The sequence below is a fragment of the Malus domestica genome, chromosome 03, assembly GCF_042453785.1.
Source record: "Malus domestica chromosome 03, GDT2T_hap1".
Classification (NCBI taxonomy): domain Eukaryota; kingdom Viridiplantae; phylum Streptophyta; class Magnoliopsida; order Rosales; family Rosaceae; genus Malus; species Malus domestica.
This window is the reverse complement of record NC_091663.1, coordinates 16,569,884-16,586,492: the sequence shown is the minus strand read 5'-3', so window position 1 is coordinate 16,586,492 and position 16,609 is coordinate 16,569,884.

The window sequence follows — 16,609 nt, the reverse complement described above, 5'->3', positions numbered from 1 at the left end:
TTTTAACCCTGATGATATGAGATACTCTGGCTCTAGTGTGGCTTGTTTGCAAAGGTATTATCAGGGGAAAATAAGCTGAGTATTTTGAGAGACTTTGTTGAGAGTACCCTCTCAGATGTGAAGAAAAGTTTAGCATTTTTTTTATTTGCAGGTTTGCCTAGCTGTGGAGGATGAAGGTTGGCATATATAGGAATTGTCCTAACAATGAGTAGTAACGTTGTTCCTTTACCCTTCTTGATCATAGCAACGTAGTGGGAACTGCAAGATTCACATGTTTTAACTTTGTCAGAACATTTTGAAAAAGTGGTATGTGGTATCTGGAAAGCTGATGTTGCATGTGAAGATTGCAGATAAGCTTTATCCAAGGAAATCTGGCTCTTGAAGTTCAGCGAGCGGTGCCTCTTCGATTTTCGAACAAGCAATCCTGTCAGGGACCTGGCTCTCGAGATTCGGAGAATGGTGCCTCTTCAATTTTTGAGAAAGCAATCCTGTTGGGAGTCTGGCTCTCGAGATTCAGAGAGCAGTGCCTCTTCGATTTTTGAGAAAACAATCCTGTTGTGAGTCTGGCTCTGAAGAGTCGAATAGCGGTGCCTTTTCGATTTTTGAGCAAGTAATCATGTTGGGAGTGTTTTCTTGATGTGAGTAAAGGTTGGATATTTTTGCCAATCTGCCTTGCCATGGAGCAGAGGTTGAGACACACAGGGACTTTCCAGTTATCAAGCAGTGGTGCTCTTCCTTTTACCATTGTGGGTAATGGTAGGGTAGCTGAACCTTCAAAATTTATGTGTCTAAACTTTGTCAGAGATCTTTGGCAAAGTTATTTGTGGTACCCTAGGAGCTGATATTGCGTGTGGGGATTATTGACATATTTTACTCAAGAAAATCTGCTTCTCGAAATCTGGAGAGTGGTGCCTTTTTTTTGAACCAACAACCCTGTTGTCCTTTGTTTTATAGGGGCACCAATAGTGTGCAAGAAGTATGTTCAGAGAGTTATTGCTTGTAGGAATTTTCCCCTTATTTTTGTACTTCAGAGATTTATTGCACCTTATTTCTCCTTCATCATTTCTGAAAATGTCTGGCCCATCCGACCGTCGTTTTGACTTGAACTTTGGTGAAGAGGCAGCCATGCCTTCTCAAGACAACATATGGCGCTCATCCTTCTTATCCCCTACTGGTCCTCTTACCGTTGGGGACTATGTGATGAAGAATCGCTGCGGTGGTGGCTACGAACCTTCTCACTCCCAAAGATAACAGACTATTTTCCAAACGGTCTGATGAGTTGGTTGTTAAGGATTTTCTGGCTCTCAGTGTTTAGTGTGCATGTTATGTGTCTAATATGGCCCAACGCCTATTTGCTCGAACCCGCCAAATTGAATCATTGGTGGCTGAAGTGATAAGTCTCAAACAGGAGATCAGAGGGCTCAAGCATGAGAATAAACAGTTGCACAGGCTCGCACATGACTATGCTACAAACATGAAGAGGAAGCTCGACTAGCTGCAGGAATCTGATGGTCAGATTTTACTTGATCATCAGAGGTTGTTGATGCACAAAATCAGTGAGGACTTTGGTACAACAGAAAGTGTCAAGTTTGTGACCTTTGCTAGATTGCTCCGATCACTAGTGTGGATAAGTATGCAAATGGATAGAGACAGGGAAGCAAACACAAGATGTACGTGGTCCACCCAGATTGGCTACATCCACGGAGTAGAGGAGTTCTCATTAATTGTGAAGGGTTTACGCAAGTACATAGATTCAAGCTCTCATTTAGTGAGTACTAGTGAATGATTTAGTACAAATGACATTAGGAAATATTGTGAGAGAATGATCTCTATTTATAGAAGAGATTTTCTAGTTTCATTCTGATATTGACACGTGTCGTGTTGTGATTGGCTTCTAATTTTAACACCTGTCGCGCTATGATTGGCTTCTAATGTCGACAAGTGTCGTGCTGTGATTGGCCTCCTAGTTGGAGGGAAACTCTTCTGGGTCCTTGACGGTATAACGTTGACCGATGCTCAGTAGTTTCGGGATTGGTCAAGTATGGTACAAATAGTTAAGCAGGTCAACATAAATTTTGGCAATTTTTGTTATTGCATCTATAGCATCACCGATATGTTTCAAAGATGTGTAAGGTGACACAATTTCTTCCATGACCGTGGCATATGATAAATTGTAACTAATTTGCTTGAACCAAATTTTTAATATTGTTAAGCAAATGGCATGTATAGTGTTGCTTGTATGGCTAATTTGGTTCAAGCATGAGATAACATATTTTTAATATTGCGTGAGTTTTGAACTATAGTGAATTGTAGTGTTGTTTCCACTAATTTTCACGAGATGTGAATGAACTTTTATGCCATTAATAGCACACGAAATGTGCATGACTAATCAATCAAGTTTGTCTACAATTTTGTTTTCTTATCTCAGTATAGTTATTTAAATTAGGGAACTTTAACAAAAAGCTCCCGATATTGTTCACTTTAACGAAAAACCACATTTTTACACTAAAAAGTCAATCCAGGTACTATTCACTTTACCCTTTAATTTATCCTTATCGTTAAAACTCAAAGTTTTCAAGCCCTTTTCATTAGTTTTCCTTTTAAATTATACATGACTAGTTAACTGTTAAAATTGATGCATAATTTGTGGATTGACTGAGAATGACAAAAAGCATCCAGTGACAAGAACAAGGGTATTATACAAATGAATAAGGTTTGTAGTAATTATGGGACAGTTCTCATTTGTATTTTTATCTATTCTTATATGAGAATTGGTTGGTCATGTGATTATATATATGTTTACAAAGAAGTAGTGAACATATGAAGGCATGAGGTATGTAATCCATTCAAAGTATGTGGCTTAATTGATAAGCATGAATTTCAAATATGTATTATTGTTTGTGGTTTTTCCTATGCCTTAAGAATTTAAACAATGCTTTGATTAGTAAATTTTTATGTGTCATAAGGGGAGAAGAAAAGAACTTTTTAAGGCTAATGTACGGCACATATTGGAGATGTTTTGTATGGAAGAAAATAATTTTGGTTGTTCCTTTTATTTAATTTGGTATTTACAAAGCTAATGCATGATTTTAATGCTATGTTTAGTAGTTTTGTACTACGGAAAGAAATATATAAAAAGGAAAGGAACATGTTTAACTTAAGAAAACATTTGAGCAATTTAGCTTTTAAGTAATTGACTCCATAATGATAAGTATTGACATTCTTGTGGTGGAATGAAACTTATTCTATATGTGATTAATCTCTTTCAAGTATCTTGTCAGGTTTCTTGAGATTAATTTAAATGTCAAAGGGAGTCATGAAGGAATTAGTGTCATTTGTTGGCAAGACTCGAAGCTCGAATTAGGTTATCATAATTTTGTCACTTACAGTTAATTAATCCATGTGACTTCTTGTATTGTTTCAGGGCAGAGTTGATCAATGTCTTTTCAACTAAAGCAAGCCACAACATTTTAGTTGATGATGGGACTGTGTTTTGAGTTACTTCGGTCAACTTTGCATCTTAATTAGAATAAAAGGGATAATCTTCTTGCCTACAGGTATGGATTACTTCTTTTAGTTTAATTAAGATGGCATAGTATGGGTTTTATTTCACAGAAGTTGTGAAAATCTTCATCTTGCCTATAGGTGTTGAAGTTTTCATGAAGGTACTTTTGTGACATAAAATATAGTACTAGAAACTAGTTAATTTTCTTGCCTACAGGTGTAAATTAATTTAGTTTCATGAAGTTTATTGGGATAAAGTGCCATGCCATTAGTGACAAATATTTCCACAATGAGCCCCATAAAAGGTTGTGGTTTGAAGGCATGGAAATCGGTTGCATCATGACGTATTCTGTATCTCTTCATGAGACTGGTTGATGCAAAGTATTGGACCCATAAAGGTTAATCAAGGATTGCAAAGGTACGCATTGTTTAAATTTTATGCTTGTAAATCTTTTCAATTTGAACTATGATGTCGGTTTAAAGGATGAAATTTGACTACTAAAGTTTCCTTTGGACATCAAAATTGAAATGATACGAGATTGAATTTGTTATGGATGCATAAATTCATGATAGATGCACATAATTGTTTCTGGCAGATTCCGTGTCTTGATTTAAATAGGGTGAATGACACATCTAATGGTCACCAAATGACCTGAATTTTGAATATGTTCAACATATAAATATCTAATATGTGTCTGCAAATGTTTGTAATTTTTTTCCGTGTATTTTAATTATGGTGAATTTACTAGTAACCCATGCTCATATAGGCAGTTTTACTGGCAGATTGTGTTGGTCTTTTTGAGACATGACTTTATACTACTATTTAGACCCAAAACGGCTCTATATTTTTATGTTATGAAGATTAGTATGTCTATTTTGATCAGTATAACTTTGGTAGCCATCAAGCTTGTAAATTAATTATGATAAATTCTAAAGTAAGTGTAACTCATTGCTGATATTCTGTTTGACAACTTTATGTTGGTTGAGATGTCTATTTTATTATGTCTAAAATATAGAGCAATTTTCTTTAGGAACATCTTTGAAAGAATATATTAACAAGTGTTTGCCCAAGTGGGGGAATTAGTGAACGAAAATTGGGCTTTACACTCATTAACTTATTTGCAAGTATAAACTCTGAAAACTTAGTGGGAGTTTTTGAGCATTAAGTGGTTTTGCATGAATTTATTAAAAGTGTTATTCTATCTTCCATGAATTTGTGTTACTCGAATAACAATAATATGTTTAAGTTGCACGAATGGCTACTTAGTACATGTGTACATATTTCTGTTATTTGCAATCATTTAGATTTCACGATTGATCATATTGTTTTGGGGCTCATAAGGACTTAGCATAAATGTGGACTTATTAATACATATAAGATGGTTATTGGATGCACGTTTTTTGTGTAAACAGCAGTGGATGCTTTCATGCTTAGTTGTACCTTTCATTGAGGTAATATGCATTCATTGACTAAGTAAGGCTATTCCCAAATCCATATTTTCAAAAGTATGATTTAAGTATTGATTTCCAAATTAAGTAACGATGTTGCAGATCAGTGGGAGTTTGAGTTTCGTGTTAGTAATGCCTAACATTTGTAGATGACCTATAAAGTATGTATAGAATCCATGTATTCATATTAATCTCCAGTTGGATTCATTAAGTCACATTTTTCGTGTGCTAATCAATTATTTGATGAAATATATATCAGATATCAAGTTGTTATCAAATTGCATATTAAATGACATGACATGGTTTGTGCACTACCTCAGTTGTGAGGATTTCCATCTTGCCCGCAGGTGTTGGAAATCACTATGAAAGTAACTGGTATGGTGCATAGATCAGTGTCAAAAACATACTAATTCATCTTGCTCACAATTGTTGAATTAATTTGTTTTATGAAGTTTTTGGGATATTTTACTTGGACATGTGCCTATTTGGTATTTTCAATTGTGTCTATTGGCTACAAACATCGTTTGTATTATTATTGATCTAATGAAAGTGATGCATAATTGTTTTGGAGATTTATTCACACCTGCAGGTTATGGTGGTTTCATTAGATGAAGGATATCTGCATTGGCAGATTTAAGGCTTCGAAAAAGCTTAAAGGGTAACTTGTGAGTTACAATAAGGTGGACCTGAGATGATATAAAGTAAGACATTTTGGTTAATTTAAAGTTAATTTAAAGTTTCATCTCTTGATCATAATTTGTGTTTCATGTGAATGAGGATCTTAGCATGTGTGATTATGAAGGTTCTGGGTTGTGTCAATCCTACAACCTTGTTAGTTCCATGTTAAAAAATGCATTTGATAGAAGCTGCATTAAGGATGAGATGTAATCACTGTTATATGGCCACTAAAGTGACATTAATCTCCAATCTCAAGTAGAAACATGAATATTACATTTTGTAGACCAAGTGGGAGAATGTTGGATTTATCCAATATAAATCGACCTTTAAGTGGTCTACTACATGTAATAGGAATGTAATATTGGAGAATAATGTTGATTGTGATTTGATCTCTTAAAGATATCAATCCTATATAAGGTGTCTTATATTGGAAATAGGATTGATGGAATCCTTAATTGAATATGATTATGATACTTGACTTGGAGGCTAAGAAAGTAAAGTTTAGGTTTCCTTTAAGGATGGAAACCCTAGCTTTTAGCCTATATAAAACACCGGTCTCTATAAGCCGTAGAACAAAACATAATGCTTCCCATAGAGTAGTTGTATCCGGCAAGGAGTTTAAAGAAGATCCTGGTGTTGCCGTGCCCTACTACTTTTGTGTTCGATTTCCATGGCCATCATTGGAATCAGGTCAGTTACTCATTCATTTGTGTTTTAATTGTATAACCTCATAAGGCTAACATGGTGCAGTTATGACTTTATGTGATTAAAACTGCTGCATGGTCTCTCTTCTGGGACACCAGTTCAATATATGCATCCCCCATCATTTGTAGAATGTATTTGAGTCCCACATAAGAGAAGAACATAGCCTTCATTCCCCATAAGTTTCTGCAGTAAACTACCACTGCAAACCCTATTTTTATCAACATTATCGTTGCTTGCTTTTTGATCATTATGGCAAACTCAGCACGTAAGAGTTGTGTTCTTATTAGTTTATATTAGTGTGATTATACTAATCCATCCTATTAGCATGTAGTCCAAATATTCAGTTGATTAAATTTCAGTTCCACATATAAAGGTTTACATGTGGTATCAGAACCAGTCAACTTAAATTTTAGACTCATTTATGATCAAATGTATACTTTTGCAATTCTTTTCCATTGCATAATTTAATGATATCATCTGGCTTAAGTTATGTTTGTGATATAAACACATTTCCATCATGCTGTGTTCAATTTTATTTTATTTTTAAATTTATTTTGGGACTTTCATGACTGTCAAATATATAATCATACTTGCTGCGTATTTTTATTCCAACATATTGTCATATTATTAAGAGATATAATGGTATTGTTCATTGATTTCATGAAATATTTAGTAGAGATACTATTTTGATTTCATGAGTTCCAATAAAGACGAACAGCAAGCAATTTGTAAGCACTAACAAGTAAAGTATTTTCTAAAGAAACTATTTACTGGGGTTAGCTATAAGTTGATGTATAGTGAGTTATGAAACCAGAGACATAATATGCTTATTATTGTCCAATGACGGTACTTTATATGTACTTTGGTGTTTATACTTGGCTATGCAAATCTATAAGATTCATACTTTTGATTATATGGACAATCTCTTGCTCAAAAGTGTGATTGGATCCATAGTTTTTTAGTGACATTGAACTTCAGTTTTCATTCATTAGTCAATACATGAATCTTTACATATGCTAATGGCAGGTTTTAATATGCTCAATCTTATGAACATTGAGAAGTTAAATGGCAACAACTTTAAGACCTGGAAGCAACAGACCACACCTTTTGAATTATGGACAGGTAAAAGACCAAGTCTTGCACACTTGCACAGCTGGGGATGCAAATGTGAAGCACCATTGTATAATCCAATGGAGAAAACGTTGGATCTCAGAACTACAAGTTGTTATTTTGTAGGCTATCCTGAGAAATCCAAGGGTTTTAGGTTTTATTGCCCACACACTCTCACACAAGATTGGTTGAAACCAATAATGCCAAGTTTGTGGAAGATTCTGGTTCATATAATTCTCACTAGGCTCTTCCAATCCAAGGATTAAAATATCGGCTGTGCAGATAATATCGAGCCTCCAATTTATTGATATTTCGGGGGATATATCATTATCGTTTTAGGTATCGGGAAAAAATCAACAAAAATGACAGATATAGGCATTGAAACACATAATTTTGGTCTAAAACTTTCATAGATGTTATGTACATTATCAATGAATGTATTGAACAAATAAAACTCAAAATTTACTAATAATAAGATACACATATGATGAAATATAAGTGGTATGTAATGCGCGTTAACGAAAAGTTTTCTAATAAAATGTTTTTTAGAATGAGTAAACCATGCATAAATCCATAGTTTGTTTAACCATTAGATTACAATTTAGATAAGTGTCCAACTACATAAATGAAGAGCTCCTATAAGGTTCGTACAATGAGGAACAACCATCTAGATTCATACAATTTAGATACGTCATGTAACCCAAGCAGTTTGTAAGCCATGTTTGAACATGGTGCACATATGTCTCTCTTGAGCTCCCTAATGTTCTCCCATACATGGGATAGTTAGGATTAACCCAACTAGTAAGTTCATAGTCTGTTTCATCATCTTGAGCTCCATAACTAGTTCCACTATAATCAGACATGACATACCTATAGCCATCATAAGATTCATTTGAGTTAGTACTAGGTCTAGTTCCTATGCTTATAGATCCAAAGTTGATCGCCATGTCATCTTCAGATGGATTGATTGGTTGCTTTTCCTTGAGTATTGCTTCCCAATTGCACCAATGCCTGGTCCAACTTCTCTACATCCATGATCCTTATCTTGGGTGGCATTAGTAAAATCAGCCTCAATAGTAAATAGGCTATATTGTCTTCCTTCTTCATTACCTCATGATCCAGCATTACTTCCTACATCATTATCTGACGAATTGGATGAACTTTCCTTTCTACTAGTACTGGCATCGTCTTTCAAGGGACGTCTTTGACCTTGCCGAGTGCCAAGCATATCCCTTTCAAATGATGAAGTATCTCCACTCCTAACATCTTCGGATATGACTCTATCAACATCAACTCCTTCTTGGGCAGCATGTTATGCTATAACGGTATCAGGGTTGCCTTGTTCATCATCCAAGTGAGCTGTCATAATCCATTGTTGAATTGGATTATTATCATCATTAGATGGTTGCCCTGCAATGTCAAGAAGTTATATGTAGTCATTTTCTGCAACCTTGTTCATTTCGGCCTCTTCATCACGTAGCTTAAGTTTCATATTATAATAGCAAAAGACAATCTTTTTCGGCCTAGTATATGCGAAACGGTTCCTTTGTTTCGCGTGAATAAGAGCAAATGTACTCCAATTTCGCTCACATGCCGATGATGATGTTGTCTGTGACAATATACGCATAGCAATTTTTTGCAATTTCGAGGCAGAATCACCATGAAGATTCCACCATTCTGCTGGGGGGATCGATTTTCTTGATTTGACGGTTGTTGGTACCATATATTGGGCCTCGTCTTTGAGCCTCATCCCTAAGCCCATGACGAATGTAAAAAGGGAGAGAGCCCTTATTCTATAAAATGGACTCTCCCTCACCCTCATGAAGAGACCTCAGATCTCATATCCTCACACATCCAAATAAAGGGCAATACCCTCTCAGCCAAACAGAGAGAAAAATGGCAAGGGCTGCATCCACAGAGAGCTCCCTTACCAATCTATTGTAATCCATACATATATACATAATTAACATCAGTGTGGACGTAGCCCAAACATTGGGGTGAACCACGATACATCTTTGTGTTCTTGAGCGTTTGTGTGATTCACGGCCGGATTTACGTTAGTCCAAGATCCTCCAAATTTTGTGCATCAACATTTGGCACCGTCTGTGGGAAACAACATGAAAAGCTATGTCGGTTCTCTTTCATTTTTTCATCAAACCTCCACCATGAATCTGGAGAAACCTAAGAACCAAACACTTGCACAGTCACTGTAAAACCCATGCACTTGGCTCCCTACTCCTCAAGCATTCCTTCTCTGTTCTCACTTTCTCTCTCATCTGGGTTCGGTGAGTTTTGTTTGATGGGTCATAATTCTCTGCAAGTTTGCATGGATTCATCTGACTGGCTACGGCTACCTAGCCAGGCCTCCCGCTCACCAATATTCAAGCAGCAAAATCTCCCCCGTCCGACATATCAGCAGGAACATGGCTCGGCTGACGCTGTTTCTTGTTCGCTATCTTGGTCCGAGCAGCGATCAGCTACGAGGTGGCAGCATCGAGCTTCGATGAGTCTAACCCACCAAAACCAAAGAAAATAATCCATCTTTCTCCCTCTCTCTGTCTATTTGTTTCACAACCTTCAAACCAAAGCTCTCACTTTCTCTCTCATCAAAAGAATCTCCAGAAGAGAGAGAACAGAAAAAAAATATTTCAAGTTTTACAAACATAGAGTCTAATGGTATCATGGAGCCCACTTTTCTTGATTAGTTCATCCCTAGAAGGTACCTAGTGAAAGTGTTTGAGGTTGCAAAGCAAAAGAACACGATTACGGTGCTGGAAACGGGAGCTGGGAAGACGATGATAGCTGTGATGCTCATCAAGCACGTTGTTAAGGAGATGATAAGGATCATACCCTCCTCCAGAGATAAAAAGTTGATCATTTTCTTGGCTCCGATAGTTTATCTTGTCACTCAAACACGGTGCAGAGCAACAGCAGCTGCGAATAAACAAAACCAGAAAACCTAAATCAGATATCTCACCATTCGGTTGGATCTGGCCGTTAGAGGTGTCGCCACGTCGGACCTTAAACCTGTGGAAACAGTAGCAGGTAACAACTCGATGCGGATGGTTTTGAAGGCCCCACCATTTCTGAGAAGAGTCAGGGTAGCGGCGAATACTTCTCCCAAGTCAGGATCGGAAAACCGCCGTATGCTTCTCACAAGCTACTGAAGGAAAAAGCAAGGACTCGAGTCCAAGAGCTTCGAGGGATGTTTACCAATATTCAAATTGCCTGGAAAGAGGGTCGGACTGCTAACATGGCTATCTTCGAGGACCAAATGGATCAGATGCTTAGCGGGTGGAGTGCAGAGCTCAATGACCCATCCCATGCATCTTCTTTGCAGGGTGGTAGCCATATGAAATCACTTTCTGAAGGCCCAGAACCTAAGGATATGTTTACTTGAGTTGTGAAATTGAGGGGAAAAGAGCTCTTGGGTTCCAGATACAGGGATCCCACCTCCTGCGAATACCACAACCACCAGTGGAAAACCAGGAAGAAGATAAGCTTTCTTACAATATTTCTATTATTAATCTCCTTTGGTATTGTCTGCCATGGCTAAAAGAAACCACATCCTCACATCATTACTGAGGGACAGCATTTGCTTTACAATGAGCATATTCTTTTACAATGTGCATATGCTTTACAAACGCTTGCCACTATCCCTCTGTCTGAAAAAATCCATCGGAGAAGATAAGAGCATCTTTTCCTTTACAACTATATTGTTTATTATTTTAATATTAACTATATTGTTTATTATTTTAATATTATGTTGACCAAAAACATATCACATCACACATATTTTATTATTTTAAACCATTAGACACATGGGAAGGCTAATCACATTCACCTACAAACCCTCCTTCTAGCACCACAATGTATCAACATGCTACGTAAATATCTAATTATTAAATGTATGTGTATATATATATATATATATATATTATGTACATGCAATAATGCACTACCACGTAATAGTTTAATTTTATGTAATTATCACTTGTTCAGCTGCATCTATGTTGTATGTATTGCCATGCTTCCTTTTGTGCTGCTAACCTTATGTGTAACATAATGCTGATGTATCAATGTTTGCATCTGTGTGTTACATGTGCATGCACTGAGTGTTTGTCATGTTGCATGCAGCTCAGTATGTGTCTAATATGCCGTTCGATAATTGAGTATTATTCGTGTCGTACACCCACTTACATCATTTTGAGTATTATTGTATTATTGCAATGATAATTTGCTAGATGTACACCCACTACATCACTTATTATGCCGGGTCACAACGCATACACATCATTACTACTATCATTATTTTATTGTTATATAAATTGCATTACTGCCTAAACGAACGGGGTGACATGTTATAATAATATGTTTTACATTATTATTAATGGTTTATCACATGACTATTTTCCATAATATGTGGCAAGTCTGACCAGATTATACCTTGTATTATTTGAATGTTAGGGTGACATAACTTTGGTGGTTCATGGCATGGATTTTACTGATCAACATTGTTGCTGATTAAAAGAACCCAATATACGAACCTGACAAGCGGACCTGAGTTATGTCGAGAATCAACTCATACTAAGAGCATGTCGACATAAAGTGGATACTTGTAATGAGGAATACCACGAGCCGAGCCGTCTCGCCACGAGTATCGCCTCCAGCAGAGCAACCGTCTTACCGCGAGCATAGCCTCTAGCCCAGCAGCCTCGCAACGAGCGTCGCCTCCAGCCAAGCAGTCTCGTTACATGTGATACCTCTAGCCGAGTATTGCTTTATGTTGAGCATTGCCTTGTGTTGAGTATTAGTTCAAGATATCTAGCCACTTCAGCCCGTACATGGATTGGATTTAAAGTCTCCAGCCAAAAGACTTAGGGGACTCCTGTTGGTACCATATATTGGGCCTCGTCTTTGGGCCTCATCCCTAAGCCCATGATAAATATAAAAGGGGAGGGAGCCCTTATTCTATAAAAGGGACTTTCCCTCACCCTCATAAAAAGACCTCAGATCTCAGATCCTCACACATCCAAATAGAGGGCAATACCCTCTTAGCCAAACAGAAACAAAAATGGCAAGGGCTTCATCCACAGAAAGCTCCCTTGCTGATTTATTGTAATCCATACATACATAGATAATCAACATTAGTGTGGATGTAGCCCAAACATTAGGGTGAACCACGATACATCTTTGTGTTCTTGAGCATTTGTGTGATTCACGGTCGGATTTACGTTGGTCCAAGATCCTCCGGATTTTGTGCATCAACAACGGCCATCTCAGTGCGAAATGTCTCTAGCCTTAACAAAGGTTGAACCATTGTCGATGACAATATGAACAACATTCAATGGCCCAACCTCTTTTACGACATCCTTCAACAATTTGGCGATGTACTTTGCATCCTTGGTTTTATTTGAAGCATCCACTGATTTCAAAAAAATTGTTTTCCCATTTGAGTAGACCATGAAATTTATTACGGACAACCTCGTCGAGCCAGTCCATCCATCACTCATGATAGTGCATCCATACATGCCCCAATCTTCCTTTACCTTTTCCACATAGGCTTGCATGTCTGTGTGTTCCATATCTAAGTACTTATGGTTTATTTCATACGGCGATGGTGTGGCTACACCTTGACCTAATATAATCGAACTCATATAAGCAATTGGTGTGTTTAGAATATTTAAGTTGAAGAAAGGAAAGTCATAATGAATAAAGCAAAACCCGTTTGTTGGGCTGCAGCAATCATGTTCTTGAAATGAGGGGAACTTGCTTTTTGAGGAGCCACATTCTCAAGTATGAAGAATTTGCTACAGTATCTTCTAAGTACCTCTGCTGAGTTTCTAATCATGCCTTTGATTGTTCTCTATTTTGCTCTAGTGTTCTTGTGTTGCATTGGTTTGAAGAAGATCGAAGTGGGTCTTTAAGGCTTTAAGTGCGACGGTATTGCGGTTGACTACTACCACTTGCTCCCTTTGCAAATCGTTTTCTTCCCATTCTATAAACTCCTCATTGTCTAAACCATTCTTCTTCCTTCGACGCTCTAATGGCAGCAAGGTAATCTTCTTTCTCCGCAGGGTGCATGTATGGAGGATATGCATATCCATCCTCATCATCATCATTATCAACAGGATTGCTACTTTTACTGCCCATGTATCCCCCTCTTGTTGTAGATCTTATGTTTTCTTTAACAGATTTCTTATGTTGTTTGCTAGACTCTTTATCCTTTATCCATGCAATTACCTCATTCTTAATATCTGGTGGTACTTTTCTGCACTTCTTTACACTCTTATGTGGATCAAATCCGGCCAAATGATACTTTAACCATGTAATTCCACCACTTTGAAATGTGGATTCACAAAATGTGCATATTGTGCCGTGCTTATTGCGTTCTATTAGACGAGCATATTTCCATGCCACATCAAGACCACCAGGCACACTAACTCCACTTGGTCTACTACTACTTGCCATTTTTAATCTATCACACTTAAATATATTAAATTAACGTACAATATCAAATCTATCACAAAAATAATACAAACCATGAGGGAAAGCCACATACCTGAAACAACAGTCAAAGAGAACTTGCAAACAAGGAAATAAGCTCATAGACTAAATAAAAATTGAAAAGCTCGCAGAGAAAGAAGAGAAGTGAAGATTTGGTGCCCCAAAAAAAGTAAAACAGCCTCTGATTTAAAGAAGGCTTCTCTCGTGATAACAATGGGAAGTTTTGGGGCTTGGGGGACAATGGTATATGGGCTTTGCAGATTTTATTTTATGGATTCCATTTGGATGATTCTCTAGCTTTGATGGAAATAAAGGTAATCAGATTTTTCTGGAGGTATATGGGCAGTGCATTGCATATTGCCAATTGCCTGACTTCAAAAACTGAAGAAAAAAAAAGAAACAACCAAAAAACAAAACAAATATTAAATGATAAAGAGTTCCACAAGAAGCTCAAACACATGTGCATCATTTTCTTGCAAGTATTAAAGATATATTTAACCAGAAATTTAATATTTGGATTTGGGTATTTCCTTCTCTTCAGATAAGACACGTATGTCCCCTCAATTCATTGTGCATAGATTTTTTATAGTAATAATTAATGGATACTCCAAAAAATCTTTTGAATTGGATATTGCCAAAAGCTTTCACACATATCTAATCACTGCCCACATACCTCCAAAAAATCTTTTGGGTTTCAATTTGCTTCAAAACTTTTGAATTTTTTTAGGTTTTGTTATAGGTATCGGGAAATATCGAGAATATCAGCAAAATATCGGAGATATCGCACTTATCGAGGATATATCGTCGATATAGGGGAAGATATGGCCTTACCCCCCAGTATCGATATCAACAATTGAAAATATCGATATATCGGCCGATATATCGATGTATCAGCCGATATTTCAATCCTTGTTCCAATCTTAAAGAAATTGTACCTTCCACCACTGAATTGAGAAAATAAGAGAATAAGAAAACATGCATTATCCAGTGATTATGTGACTCATCTCAATGAAGTGGAGTATGATATAGGTGATGATGATTACCCTATAACTTTTATTAAACCTATGCACAGTTCACAGGCTACATTATGGTATGCTGTAATGGAAGAAGAATTGAACTTGATGGCACAAAATGGTGTTTGGAGTTTGATTGAGGGAACTAGTGACATAAAACCAGTTGGGAATAAGTGGGTGTTCAAGACTAAGAGAGACTCCAAGGCAACATTGAACGACACAAGGCTCAATTAGTAGCTAAGGGGTTTACACAAAAATAAGGTTTGGATTACACAAAGACTTTTTTCTCCAGTTTCAACCAAGGATTCCTTCAGGGTCATCATTGCCCACACAGCTCAATTCAATCTTGAGCTGTACCAAATGGATGTGAAGACTGCCTTCTTAAATGGCAATCTTGATGAAACAAATTATGAAACAACCCCAATGACTCATTAAAAGGGGGAAGGAAGGTTTGGTATGCAAGCTTAATAAGTTTATTTATGAACTTAAACAAGCTTCTAGGCAATGGTACAAGAAGTTTGATCAAGTGGGAACTTCATTTGGTTTTAGTGAGAACAAAATTTACAGCTGCATTTATTTGAAGACAACAAGATCAGGGTTCATCTTCATGGTATTGTATGTTGATGACATACTCTTAACAAGTTCCAGTGTTCAACTCCTTACTGAAACAAAAAGCATGCTTTCAGCCAGCTTTGACATGAAGGATTTAGGTGAAGCACACTTTGTTTTAGGGATTGAAATTGTGAGAAATCGATCCAAAGGCACTATAGGTCTTTCACAGAAGAACTACATTAACAAAGTACTTATGCGGTTCAACGTGTCTAATTGTAGTAGTGGAGATGTCCCTATAGCTAAAGGTGATAAACTTTCTTTGGCTCAGTGTCTAGTGACAGACTTTGAAGTGGAAGACATGAAGAACAAACCTTATGCCTCACTTGTAGGCAGTGTAAAGTATGCATAGGTATGCATTAGGCTAGATTTGGCTTTTGCATTGAGTGTACTTTGAAGGATTCAATCGAATCTTGGTGTGGCACATTGGAATGCAAGTAAGAAAATCCTGAGATATTTGAAGAAAACTCGAGAAAATGTGCTAGGGTTTCGTCATGTAGAGAATTTGGAAGTGGTGTATTAAACTGATGCTAATTTGGGAGGTTGTGTGGATGACAGAATGTCAACCAGTGGTTATGTATTTATCATGTGTGGAGGTGAAATCTCCTAGAGAAGCACTACAAAACAAAGTGTCATTAGCAAAGGTAAAATATCTTTGGAAAAGGCATTTTGCCTTCGCAAATACTTATTTCTGACGGGAAAAAGCCCTTGCTGGGCGTCGAAAATGTTGGAAATGTGCCCTAAAACCAATCATATGATGATACTTTACGGACATTTCACATGTTAAACTAATCTAGTTTAAGATAAAAAGCAAAAATTATTATTTGAAGCCGTCTCATATAAATGTTATATGCTTAAATGATAAGTCCAAGGAATATGTTATTAGGAGAATGTGATCTAAACATTCCTGATCATAGGATTGTCAATTGGGCATTGACAGTCCGTTAAGATCAGTACGTGTTATGTCTTCTCTAAGAAAGAGTGACTAGTCTCGAGTCATTGGTGTGACTGACACCAAGACAAGCATGTAGGTG